Raw genomic sequence first — 12,879 nt, 5'->3', positions numbered from 1 at the left:
CCTTGTTAACATACACGTTAGGCAAACGAGAGGCTTAATCCATTTATGATCTCGTGTCTCAGATAATGAAGATAGAGATATCTGCAAGTTCCAGTGAGCATCTATTATCTCAAGATAGACGATGAGAAGAGAATATTAACAACATACAATCAAACTCTAAAGTCATTTACGGTTTGTAATTAAAGCTCTGGGTATTGCATGTCATTGGCGATGGGGCGTTATGAATACCAAAACCAGCGCTGGGGGAATCAAAAGGAGCGACAACGTGAGGTTTCAGGATTCCAATCCAAACACTTGGATTCCCCTCAGGTTCCCAGTCTTTGGGATCGGAACCTAAGAGAGCGGGTCCTGGTGTCCTCTTCTGTCTGCCTTCTCCCGAGTCTGGCTTGAATATTCAGCTGCCAGTGTTAGGTTTGGGCATCAGCGAGTCAGTCTTAGGGACTCGACCCAATTACCTTCGTCCGTGATGAGTCTGTGTATCACGACCAGACGGGGTCATTAATAGATAAGAGAGATACCGATAAGAGGGACGATAAGAAAAATCTTAGCTGACACCACGAATGGGAGAGGGGGTTAATATTCGTATCCCTTCCTCCGTGTCAAGCTTATTCGTGAGGTCTCCATTCGTTATCGTACGAGAGGCGTTCGTAAGCTGAATACAGTAGAGGGCTGGGTAGGTGGGGGGTTGGCATTTAACGCATGCTACCCTTTTCTTGTGCCTCCCTCCCCTCCTCTTATATTTACCTCCGTACTCCCCAGCTTTGGCTACGTATGCCTGGCAAGATGCTCCCACCACCACCACTATACGAAGGCAGCTTGAAAGGCAAAAAGCTTAGCTTCACTGAACTACTAAGCTTTCTTTCGGGTCTCTGATAACACATTTGCTTTCGGTGTTAATTTCTTTTTCTTTGGTAGTTGAGGAAGATGTTTGTCACGTAAATCATAAGTTTATTCGAGTCTCTTCACCAAAATGTTTTAACGTAATTGTGGATTCAAGATTCGTTCACATCTCTGGTCCACAACACGTCATCACGACTATGAGTCTGGTCTGATGTTTGGGTCATGACAGATGATAAATTCCTCCATTACAAAGACACTGATGGTGGGATAAGAATATCCCAATTACGTTTAAGAAGACACGGAATATCCCAATTCTGTTTAAGAAGACACTGAATATTCCGATTCTGCTTAAGAAGACACTGAATATCCCAATTCTGTTTAAGAAGACACTGAATATCCCAATTCTGTTTAAGAAGACACGGAATATCCCAATTCTGCTTAAGAAGACACTGAATATTCCGATTCTGTTTAAGAAGACACTGAATATCCCAATTCTGTTTAAGAAGACACTGAATATCCCAATTCTGTTTAAGAAGACACTGAATATCCCAATTCTGTTTAAGAAGACACTGAATGTCCCAATTCTGTTTAAGAAGACACTGAATATCCCAATTCTGCTTAAGAAGACACTGAATATCCCAATTCCGTTTAAGAAGACACTGAATATTCCAATTCTGTTTAAGAAGACACTGAATATCCCAATTCTGTTTAAGAAGACACTGAATATCCCAATTCTGTTTAAGAAGACACTGAATATCCCAATTCCGTTTAAGAAGACACTGAATATCCCAATTCTGTTTAAGAAGACACTGAATATCCCCATTCTGCTTAAGAAGACACTGAATATCCAAATTCTGTCTGGAGTACCCCGTAAAACTACCCAGGACTGTTCTAAGACACTTCGAATCCCTTTCCAGCACTTGGATCGCTCTTGGCCAACCCTGATCGCATTCCAGGCCACGGTGGTTGGTTTCTGTACTCCTCTGGATCGCTGGGCGCACGGGTATCGAACCCTCTCTCCCTCCCTCCTCTCCCCCAGTTGGACTTGCCGACCCTGAGAATCTTCTCAGGGAACTTGTACCCCATGTTCGACGCCCTAGCAACGCCGAGTGGGCACCCCAGCAGCACCTTATGAGTGGGGCACCCCAGCAGGAATGAGTGGGCACCCCAGCAGGAATGAGTGGGCACCCCAGGAGCACCTCATGAGTGGGCACCCCAGCAGCACCTTATGAGTGGGGCACCCCAGCTGGAATGAGTGGGCCACCCCAGCAGGAATGAGTGGGCACTCCAGCATCATCGAACGAAGGACACATCAGATGCACCCCAGAAATATCTCCCCAAGAACCCCGCTAACTACTTGAACACCCCAGTATCCACCCCAGACTCCCACGTATCCACCCATGAGCCACCTACAGCCCCCAGAGAAGCGGTCCGAGTCCCCAGTACCCACCCCTGAACCCCAGTATCCACCCCAAAAACCCCAGCATCAACCCCTCAGCCCAGATATCCACCCCCTTACCCCCTATAACCACCCATGAACCCAGGAAAACCAACACCCAACACCCCAGTATCCACCCCCACAACCCCAGTGCATCCCCCCCCCCCCCAGAACAATAGCTGGGGAGCGCCTGTCAGGCTGGGGTCGAGCAGGAGAGAGCATTGGCCTCTGGTGCTCCTCCTCTCCCTCAATTGTTGACTGGGATGACTGTCAGGGCCTCCCTCATCTCTCCCTCTCTCTCTCTCTCTCTCTCTCTCTCTCTCTCTCTCTCTCTCTCTCTCTCTCTCTCTCCCCTTCGTATGCAAAGACATAGGAGACAGATGGGCTGCATATTTTTCTCATGAGGGCTGCATTACCTCTCCTTCATCATCAATATGTATCAATGCATGTATTTACGTGTGTGTGTGTGTGTGTGTGTGTGTGTGTGTGTGTGAGGAGGGAAGGGAGGTTCTGGTAAGGGGTGTAGACGAAGAATGCAGGCCAAGCAGTGTACGGTACAGCGCGCGGCATCGGTAATGTCACAACTCTCGTGGATGTAGGCCACGGCGCCGCGGTACGGTACAGCCCCGGCATTCGTAAGGACACACACAGTTCGTCCGCTATGCAAATGACAGTACACGTTGGTAGACCACAGTCTCTCTCTCTCTCTCTCTCTCTCTCTCTCTCTCTCTCTCTCTCTCTCTCTCTCTCTCTCTCTCTATCTATCTCTCGATCTATCTATCTATATATATATAAAGACCACGAGGAAAATGAAACACGACAAGTTCCCAAGTGCACTTTCGTGCCATGATCACATCGTCAGGAGAGAGAGAGAGATACAAGAATGCGACAGAAGACGTAGAAGAGTCAGTTCATATACAAGCGAAGAGACGTAGCTAACATGCCATTTCTACTTTCTACAGTACCTCAGTGTGGGAAAACGATCGAAACCACACTGTCTACATCTTCAACGAAACATTTACGACAGGGGAATATCTGGTTACAGCATCTACCGCCACTACAACGCTTTCTACGTGCGCGTGCGCTACACACCTCGCTACGGTATCTACCGTCAGCACACGGTGCCCTCCTCTACTTCATCTACCCCCACATCACGTAGCCAGACCCCACCCTCGCACTCAACGCCCAAATATGGACACTTCGTCGTGTTCGCTCGTACAGCGCGTCTACGGACGCAAGACTCTACGTCAATCCGGGTGACCGACCCTCTTACAAATTAGTGAACCTCTTACAAATTATCACGTCATGCCTTTGACTGACCCTTGATTTTCTTCCTTCCCCTACACCAACACACCTTCTCCCTCTCTCCCTCATTAAGCCCCCTAACCCCCCCCCCATCCCAGTTGTGGGGGTGGGGGGGGGGGGGAAGAACAAGAGGGGGAGGGCATTAATCCCCCTCACCCCCATAACTGTGGGGGGAGAAGAACAAAGGGGGGAGGCGCTCCCCCAGCCCCAGGGAGTCACGACCAGAAGGACATATGTCCACATCCCCTCTCCCTCACCCAGGGGCGGACAGTGGAGGAGGAGGAGGAGGAGGAGGAGCAGGAGGCAGAAGATGAAGAAGAAGAAAAAGAAGAAGAAGAAGAAGAAGAAGAAAAAGAAGAAGAAGAAGAAGAAGAAGAAGAAGAAGAAGAAGAAGAAGAAGAAGAAGAAAAAGAAGAAGAAGAAGAAGAAGAAGAAGAAGAAGAAGAAGAAAAAGAAGAAGAAGAAGAAGAAGAAGAAGAAGAAGAAGAAGAAGAAGAAGAAGGGGCGTTCGAACCGACGTCATGAATAAAACTCAACCAGGAAGGCCACCTTGATGAGTCTCCCCCCCCCCCCCCCCCCCTCCGGATCGATCCAAGAGTGTACATTATGGTCGGGCAGGCGGAGGAATGACGGCTGACACACACACACACACACACTGTAAGCCTAGCGTGTCTTCGCTTTCTAATCTCAGCCTATAGGCCTTCTGGCTGGCTTAGGGGGTGGTGGTGGTGGGGAGGTGGGTCTGTGTGTATACGCTTGTCTTCACTTTTACTTGGAGCGACCTTAAAGGCGAGAGTGTATCAGTCTTAACGGTGGCTGTGGCCCAATGAACCCACTGGTTATTCCTAATAGTTTCAAATGGCGTGGTCAACTACCTAACTCAAAACTAACGACCATTGGTGAATTTCAATCATAGACTAAAAAATGATTCAAATTCCTGATGATAAATTAGTTATCATTATCAAAATAAAGGAGTAGAATATAAATATTTTCGTTTTCATGTATTTTCTAATTGGGTGATTTTAATGCCATGTGGTAAAGCAATCCTGCTACAAGCGGTTTCATCAATGATTTCAACGCTGAAGTAAATAGTAATCCTAAAATTTTTTTCTTTCTTTTCAGCTGGTCATTTTAATGTTGATTTGCATAACCATCGTTCACAAGTGATTATAAACTGTTAACAGTTGAAACAGTCGAATTGACTGTTGCTGTCAATTAATATATAATAACAGTACTATTACTACCACTATTAGTACTACTACTTATAACAATAATAATATAATAATAATAATAATAATAATAATAATAATAATAATAATAATAATGATAATAATAATATAATGGTCCTGTGTGTGTGTGTGTGTGTGTGTGTGTGTGTGTGTGTGTGTGCGTGTGTGTGTGTGTGTGTGTGTGTAAAGTTAATCTTTGACCTCACCCGCAATGGGCAGGTCAGAGGTCAGTGGTAGTGAAGATGTGGTAGTGGTGGTCGTCAGTAGTGAAGATGATCCAGTGGTGAAGAGAAGTAGAGCGAACAGGTTCAAGGGCCAGCACAGTTCGGCCTTGAACGTAGCAGCAATAACAGTAGAGTGGAGGTAGGTCGACCTTGACCCTGACTTAGTGAATGGTATTGCGAGGGTGAGGGGCAGGTGGGGGGGTCGGGGGCTGTGGTAAATACGGACTTAAGGGGAGCAAAACTTGAACCTAAGGTGGTAATATAATGGTGGGAATTTCGACCACATAGAAGAAATTCTGAGGTGTGATGATGTGACGTAAAGTGACGGTGATGGGACGTGAGTGATGTGACGGCAACGTGACGTGTGAATCAGCCTGTAATCAGAGTGTAACAGGTTCGGTGATAAGATATTGTGTGGACATGGACTTCAGTAGCCTAGGAACGGAGGTACTGTTGTGAGTAGTGAAGATATATAAAGGGTTAGTTGAGCCAGTCATCAACTATGAGATGTGTGGGAACGACAAACGTGTACGACGGGATTAAGAAAAGAAGAACAGAGAAACTTTGAAATGAGAGTATTGTAAATAAACCAGATAATCCAAAGCTTTTCTAAAACTCCTCAGAAATAATTTGTCAGTTAAAGAGCAGGTAGTAAAGTTAAGGGATTCGGAAGTTATAGAGGATGAAGTGTGGGTATGTGAAGAACTGAATGACAAGTTCAAACGTAAGACTCGGTGTTTCCAACACCAGTGAGATGGGATGGGTAGTAGGCCTCAGAGAGCATTGGAATAACCTGGAGAGGACATGCACAACGTACTCAAACGTCTTAAACCATATATGCCTTACGAACCTGATCAAATGTCAACATATGCGCTGATGATGTGCCCAGGTACGCTTGGCAGACCACTTAAAAAGTCGTTCAAAACGTCGCTGGAAAAAGCCAAAGTGTAAAGGGGATAAAAGAAAGCAAATGTCATGCCTTTATATAAGATATAAGACAGGAAACAGGTGGTGGTGAACTACAGACCGATCTACCTTACGTGTCCAGCGGTCTTTAAGATACTGGAAATGATATTCAAGAAGCAAATTGATGACTCCCTACAAGAGGAAAGACTGCCAGAATGACAGAGAAAAAACACAATTTCAGGGGAGACGTGGTCATACGTCACGACACGATCGTATTTCTACAAGAGAGTAAGCTCTTGACTTAAGGCAAGTTGCGGAGGTTGGGGTATAGTCTGTATCTGGACTGCCAGAAAGCAGTTGACACTGTCACCCATACGATGCTGGTAAATAACCAAGATTTTCTTGCAGGAGTATGGGATACAAGGACGCAAATCAGGGAAGCTTACTAAAAGTGGGTTGAGGGTCATTACTGACGTGCCGCTGGGGTCTGTCCCGGAGTCATTGCTATTCTTGGTCTATGTGAATGCCTTGCCAAAAAGGACTGGACCCCTTACCTGAACACGTTTGCTGATGATGCCGAAGTCATGAAGGGAGGCAAAAAGCTGGGAGGATTGCATCAACTTACAAGGGGACCTTGACAAACTCCAAAGTTGGTGTGGTGTATGGTTGATGAGATTCAACTCGAGTAAGTGTCATGAGAAGCCCCAATATAAGAATCATCCAGTACGAAATAAACTGCAGGAATTTGTGTATGAGAAACCTGGGAGGTTGACATTATCCCAAATCTGTCGTGGTGGTACCAGCGAAGGAGTGTAGTAAAGGAGACCAACTTTCCTCTGGCAAATATTAAAACGACCTTCAACATTACGGATCATAAAAAATTGAGCAAGCTGCTTACATTCTAAATGAGACTGAAACTAGAATAGGATTCTCCAGATCTGATCACCTCACTTAAAGTAGCGTAAAGAACTAATAGAGAATATCCAGAGGAAGGCATCTAAGACAGTACTAGAATTAAAAATGCTGAGTAACGAGGAAAGACTAAATATCTTAAAATTTACTATGGAAGAAAGAAGAGTGAGTGAGGGGTGACTTGATCACGGCCTTTCGCATTTCCTGAACAAGCTCAGTGACGTAGATTGTGAACAGAAGTATTTGTAAGGCATCAGAAAAGTGGGTGAATGGAATATACTGTGTTATGACATGGTAAATGTGGACAGCTTATTGAAGCTTAAGAAGCTATATTATAGCAAGAGACGTTTCATGCGATGGGGCTTCCACGAGTGCTGAACAACGGCCAATAGATATTTAACGAGGTGATTATGTGAGGAACGACAGGGTAAGAATGAGGTGTGGCAGTAAGTGCACTATGACTGGAAGAACTGATCTGGGTGTGCTGAAATGGTTTGGACATATGGAGAGGATGAGCGAAGAAAGACTGAGAGGGTCCATTATAGATATCAGGGCCTAAATATTCAGGAGGGTTAGAGACGTGCATGGGATAAAATGAACTGGATCGAAGTGGTGTATGGGGATCGACATGATTATCCATGGGCTGAATTAGGGTATATAAGACAGTCAAAGTAGACCATGGAATGGACCGTGGGTGCTGACTGTGGATGGTGAGCTGTAGTTTCAGTACATTTTTCATGACAGCTAAAAGGAGAGTGTATGCAAATGAGGCCATTATTCGTTTGTTCTTGTGGCTACCTCACCCCAGTGGGGAAGGCACTCAAGTGTAAATAATAAGAATGATGATAATAAAGTACTACTACTACTACTACTACTACTACTAATAATAATAATAATAATAATAATAAAAGATAACCGAAGAAGTCCATAAATAAGAAGAAAAACGATAAGATTGGGAAGAAAAAACGGTAAGAGAAGGAAAATAGATGATAGAAGGAATGAGAAATATAACAACAATAAAGAAATGAACAATAAAAGCGTAAAAGTCAAGGAAAAACAGAATGAAAAAGTTAAGAATGAGACAAAAGAAGATAGAATAAATAGTCCTATAAAACAACGATAAAAGCCAATGATAAAGAAAGTGATAAATTCACAAGAATCATTCAAGTATTGATCCTCCATGCAATAACCTGGGCTATTGTATGTCAGGTGTTGTATAACGTTGTTGTATTTGACAGTTGTAGGAGGGACACGCCTGTCGTCCGGCGTATGGAGGTATGGAGGGAGGGAGGGGAATTTTCGAGGGTTCGAGTACCACCTCCAACTGGGCTCCAAACGTTGTCATATGCTCTCCAAGGAGTCATGACGTCCGGTTAGCCATATGGCTGCCGGTCATATAGGGAGAAAGTCCTAGTCCCTGCGGGTCGGCAACACTGCCGAGACCGGTCGTATAAGCTCCACCGACTTTTCGTTCAAGCTAAACGCATTTCTATCAATCTCTGTCTCGTTAGACGTCCTATCCATACGTCGAGGGGCACGACCGCATTCGCTACGAAGTTGACTGTATGTATATATACATACGACGACTCACGACGCGTTACGTCAGCGTTACATGCCTTGGCAACGTAGACGGAGGAGTTCGTAAACAATGCCTGAGCGTCCGTCTAGTGTTACGTTTCGACCTTATTGATGGGGTTATTGCCTCGACGTCTTTACTCGCGCAGGTGTAACGCGCGCACGCCCCAACAGGGCAACAACACACCTTCTCAGGGAAGATGTGCGTCGGGCTTGTGGTGGGGTGAGGAAAAAAAGGAGGAGGAGGGGAACATGAATTACGAAAAAAAAAAAAAAAGAAGATTTACTGTGATATTTAGAGGTTTGTACTGATATAAGGAATGGAACTCGATTACACGGTAGTGGAGAGGTCTCTCTCTCTCTCTCTCTCTTACACGGAGCCACCGGTATGGAAACAATTGTTCTATCCTCAGCCCCGTTTTTTGTATTCTTTTTCCGAGGTAGCGTCATGAGCAGGGGGCTGTTCCATCGAGGAACATACCCCTGCTTAGCTACTTCTCCTGCTGTTCCTCTGACGAAGGCTGTAGCTCAAAGAGACGTTGTTGCCCTCACACAAGGGAGGTTAACACAGCAAGAGACCGCGCTATGGTAATGACTACAGCCCAACCCATAACTCTGAGATGTACGGATACAGACATGGTCATACAGACACACACACACAGACCCTCTGCCATGGTCTCTGCCCACTCGCTCTCTGCCCAGACTAGAGAACGAGTCGATGACTGCGAAGACCAAACACACACACACACACACACACATATAATAATCCGTCTCCCGGCACAAAATGGCCTTCATAGGGTCCGTCCGTCCCTTGAACTTGACCGACAGGATCGTCCGTCACCTCTGGGAACACGTCTGGAGACACCCGATCGACTGGTGGTCGGGGTGGGGTAGGTAGGAGGAGCGAGAGACGGGACGGGGCCTTGCGTACTCAGTGTCTTTAGACAACTAGTCGTCCTCGAGTAAGACGCACTTCCTGGAGAAGGGTCATGAGGGCGGCGTTCGCCCGTACGCGTGTGATCGATTCGTGTTTGTTGGGTGTGTTTGCGGGCGGGTGTGTGTGTATGTATGTGTGGGTGTGTGTGTCGGGTTATGATGTACCTGTATGAGTCTTGGATGTGTGTCGTGATGATCAACGTCTCTGTTGTTCTGATAAGGTGTGTTTTTGAAGAGTTCTTGAACTTCTGTGTCTGACTGGATGGCATTAGAGCCTCATATAATATCCTATATCATCCTATATTATGGGATCTGTGAACGTGGATGGTATCAACTATTCGTCCTATACGTCAAAGGACGGAGTGCTTTCACCTATGGGGGAGGCGTACGTCCACCGGCTCCTGAAGGTGTGGACGAAGTAGACGCATTTGTTATCTAGTCCATCCCCTGGCTGTCTGTCTTCCTTCCTCCCTCCCTCACTCCCTCCCTCTGGGCCTTACATAAGCCAGGCCAAGTGTGGCCGGGTCACCCCTGCTCTGACCGTACACACACACCAGTGTTATTGGAGCGGATCCCTGGAACTCGCGCCGAGCTCCGTCGAGGGCGTTACCTAACCTAACCCACGCTCCTACCTCTCCTCTCCACCACCTTCACCGTCACCACCACCACCACCACCAATATCTCCATCACCCACGCTGTTGGCGCAGATAAGACTCTCTCTTCCTCCACCACCACCACCACCAGTATCTCCATCATGCTGTTGGTGCCCCTCTCTCCCTCACCACCAGACACCCTACGGTCGACCTTTCCTGCACTCTCAGTCGAAATTCCTCTGTTTACCCAAGTCAGCGTACGCGTCCCCCACCCTTCGTTTTCTATCAACCATTTCCTCTACGGAGGAGCTATATGGGACGTCGATTAAGTGCGTGTAGGACGAACAGAAGACGTAATGAAGACCCTCCAGGTGACAACGATTCCCCAAATCCTCGACATAGAAGATGAAGAGGACACTCCCTCACTCCCTCCCTCCCAAAACACCACAAATCTAAACTTTGAACCAGAGTCTCCACCCAAGTTTCTCAATCCTTGTGTACCAGACTCTCACACGAGCCCCTGTGTGCTCACGAGATACGGTACTTTTCCCTTTTTTTTTCCCCTTGAACGACGACGATCGATAGACGTGGCTTAAGAAGAAGAAGAAGAAGAGAGGCCAGTCGTCCCTGACGCTCGAACTGACCAGAGGAACTTAAGGGAAGTGGATAGTGTTGTACCCCGAGCCACGCAAGACGGTGGGGGAGAGGGAGTTGGTTCATTCATAGACAAGGTTCCTCCACACTCACACTCACTCACACACACACACACACAACTCCCCTCCCCTTTCCTTCCTCCTCCTCCTCCTCCTCCTCCTCACCCCATCCCACGTAACCTTGAAATTTACAGCGTCCGCCTCACCCTGCTTGACCATTGACCTCGGCTGAGCACAAGCGAGATTCTTCTCCCTCCCCAGTCCCTCTTGAACTCCGTTTCCCACCGCCCTCCTCCTACTGATTCTTCTTTTCCTCCTCCTCCTCTTCTCTTTGTCTTCTCCTCCCTCCTCTTTGTCTTCCAAGACAAACCATCATTTAAGACAACTGTCACTTGATCATTACAGTTTGTGGTTCATGTGACACAGAAAAAAATACGGTAATTACACAGATTCCAGAAAAGGGGATACGTATAGAAAACGGACAAACGTCTTCGCGTCTAGGAAGATGATTCAGCGAGTGTTACCAGCAACATGAGAGACCTCGTCTTGTCTTTTGGCAGTGAGAGAAAGAAGTTGTCTAATGACCGGTTTTGCTTGCAGGATAAGTGTACGTGCCATGTCCCACCCGCTGGGGTGGGAAGAGTGATGATGACCCATGTCCAGCGACGCCACACCGGTGGGATATCCCCGTCCGGGGACGATAAAAATATTGTCCCAGTTGTTGGGCGGTTACGAGACAAGGTCAAGAGAGGGATCAAGGAAAGGGCATCACACACACACACACACACACACACACACACACACACGCTCACACACACACAACGTAATCTCATAATGAGTGTGTGGATCTTCATGGCCTGACTCACTGGCAGGATGAGTAGGCTGGTCCCGTTATGACGACAGTTTGAGTCTACATTGACGACAGTTTGAGTCTATATTGACTATAGTTTGAGTCTATATTGACGACAGTTTGAGTCTACATTGACGACAGTTTGAGTCTACACTGACAACAGTTTGAGTCTATATTGACGACAGTTTGAGTCTACATTGACGACAGTTTGAGTCTATATTGACGACAGTTTGAGTCTATATTGACGACAGTTTGAGTCTATATTGACGACAGTTTGAGTCTATATTGACGACAGTTTGAGTCTATATTGACGACAGTTTGAGTCTATATTGACGACAGTTTGAGTCTATATTGACGACAGTTTGAGTCTATATTGACGACAGTTTGAGTCTATATTAACAACAGATGAGTCTATTATGACGACAGTTTGAGTGTATATATAAACACTGCGTTGTTGACAAAATCTTGTATAAGTTGTGTACATAATATTTAACATTTTCATTCTCATGAAGGTCAGGTAGCTAACGGTCACCTCAGCTGCAGGGGGGCAACAAGCCTGGCCACCTCAGCTGCAGGAGGAGGAGCAACAAGCTTGGCCACCTCAGCTGCAGGGGGGCAAGAAGCCTGGCCACCTCAGCTGTAGGAGGAGCAACAACAAGCTTGGCCACCTCAGCTGCAGGAGGAGCAACAACAAGCCTGGCCACCTCAGCTGCAGGAGGAGGAGCAACAAGCCTGGCCACCTCAGCTGCAGGGGGGCAAGAAGCCTGGCCACCTCAGCTGCAGGAGGAGCAACAACAAGCCTGGCCACCTCAGCTGCAGGAGGAGCAACAAGCTTGGCCACCTCAGCTGCTGCTGCTGGGGGTAAATCGAGAAAGCCTAGCTATTGCAGCCGCAGGAGCGAGAGGCCCCTAGCGGGGTGGGACAGGGAAGCGTGCGTACTCACCTGGGGCGCTGGGATCTAGGAGCAACAGGGGCACCAACTACCACAGCTGACGAAGAAGGGAGGAACGGGCGCGCGTCAAGTCTGGCGTGCGCGACGCGGGAGACGCACGGACACTAACTGACCCTCGCCTCCATCGGCGCTACTTATACTTAAATCTCCCCCGACCCTGGCCCAACCCCGAATCTAAAACTCGAGTTCCCTCCTTCGAATCCCCGAACCTACCTCGCCTGCCCCCCCCTCCCCGAGCGCCTTCTCTCCACCCGCGGCACACACACAGAGCACTCACTCGCATTCAGTACCCATATATCTCTAAATCCTTATTTCTTATTGATTGATTTCTCGGTTACAACCGAACGACATCGAAAGAAAACCCCGGGAAAAACTGTCTCACTTGTGTGGTGTGTGGGGGGGGACGAGGAGGAGGCCAATCAGCGACAAGCCCCCACGCCTCATGGACCAATCAACAGCGTTGCAA

At 47.2% G+C, this 12,879-nt stretch overlaps 1 protein-coding gene across 1 annotated transcript in view; it reads right to left on the bottom strand.

Moving 5' to 3' along the window:
* Window positions 1–12,548, bottom strand: part of Cht10 (Chitinase 10) — a 133,959-nt gene extending 121,411 nt beyond the window's left edge. Inside the window, exon 1 of the mRNA XM_071690808.1 lies at window positions 12,405–12,548. The gene's annotated coding sequence lies outside the window, so the exon portion shown is untranslated. The remainder of the gene's footprint in view (window positions 1–12,404) is intronic.
* Window positions 12,549–12,879: the final 331 nt, after the last annotated feature.

Source organism: Panulirus ornatus, chromosome 49 (genome assembly GCF_036320965.1).
Source record: "Panulirus ornatus isolate Po-2019 chromosome 49, ASM3632096v1, whole genome shotgun sequence".
Taxonomy (NCBI): domain Eukaryota; kingdom Metazoa; phylum Arthropoda; class Malacostraca; order Decapoda; family Palinuridae; genus Panulirus; species Panulirus ornatus.
Note: the sequence above shows the minus strand (reverse complement) of the source record. Positions and strands in the feature narration are given on the sequence as shown.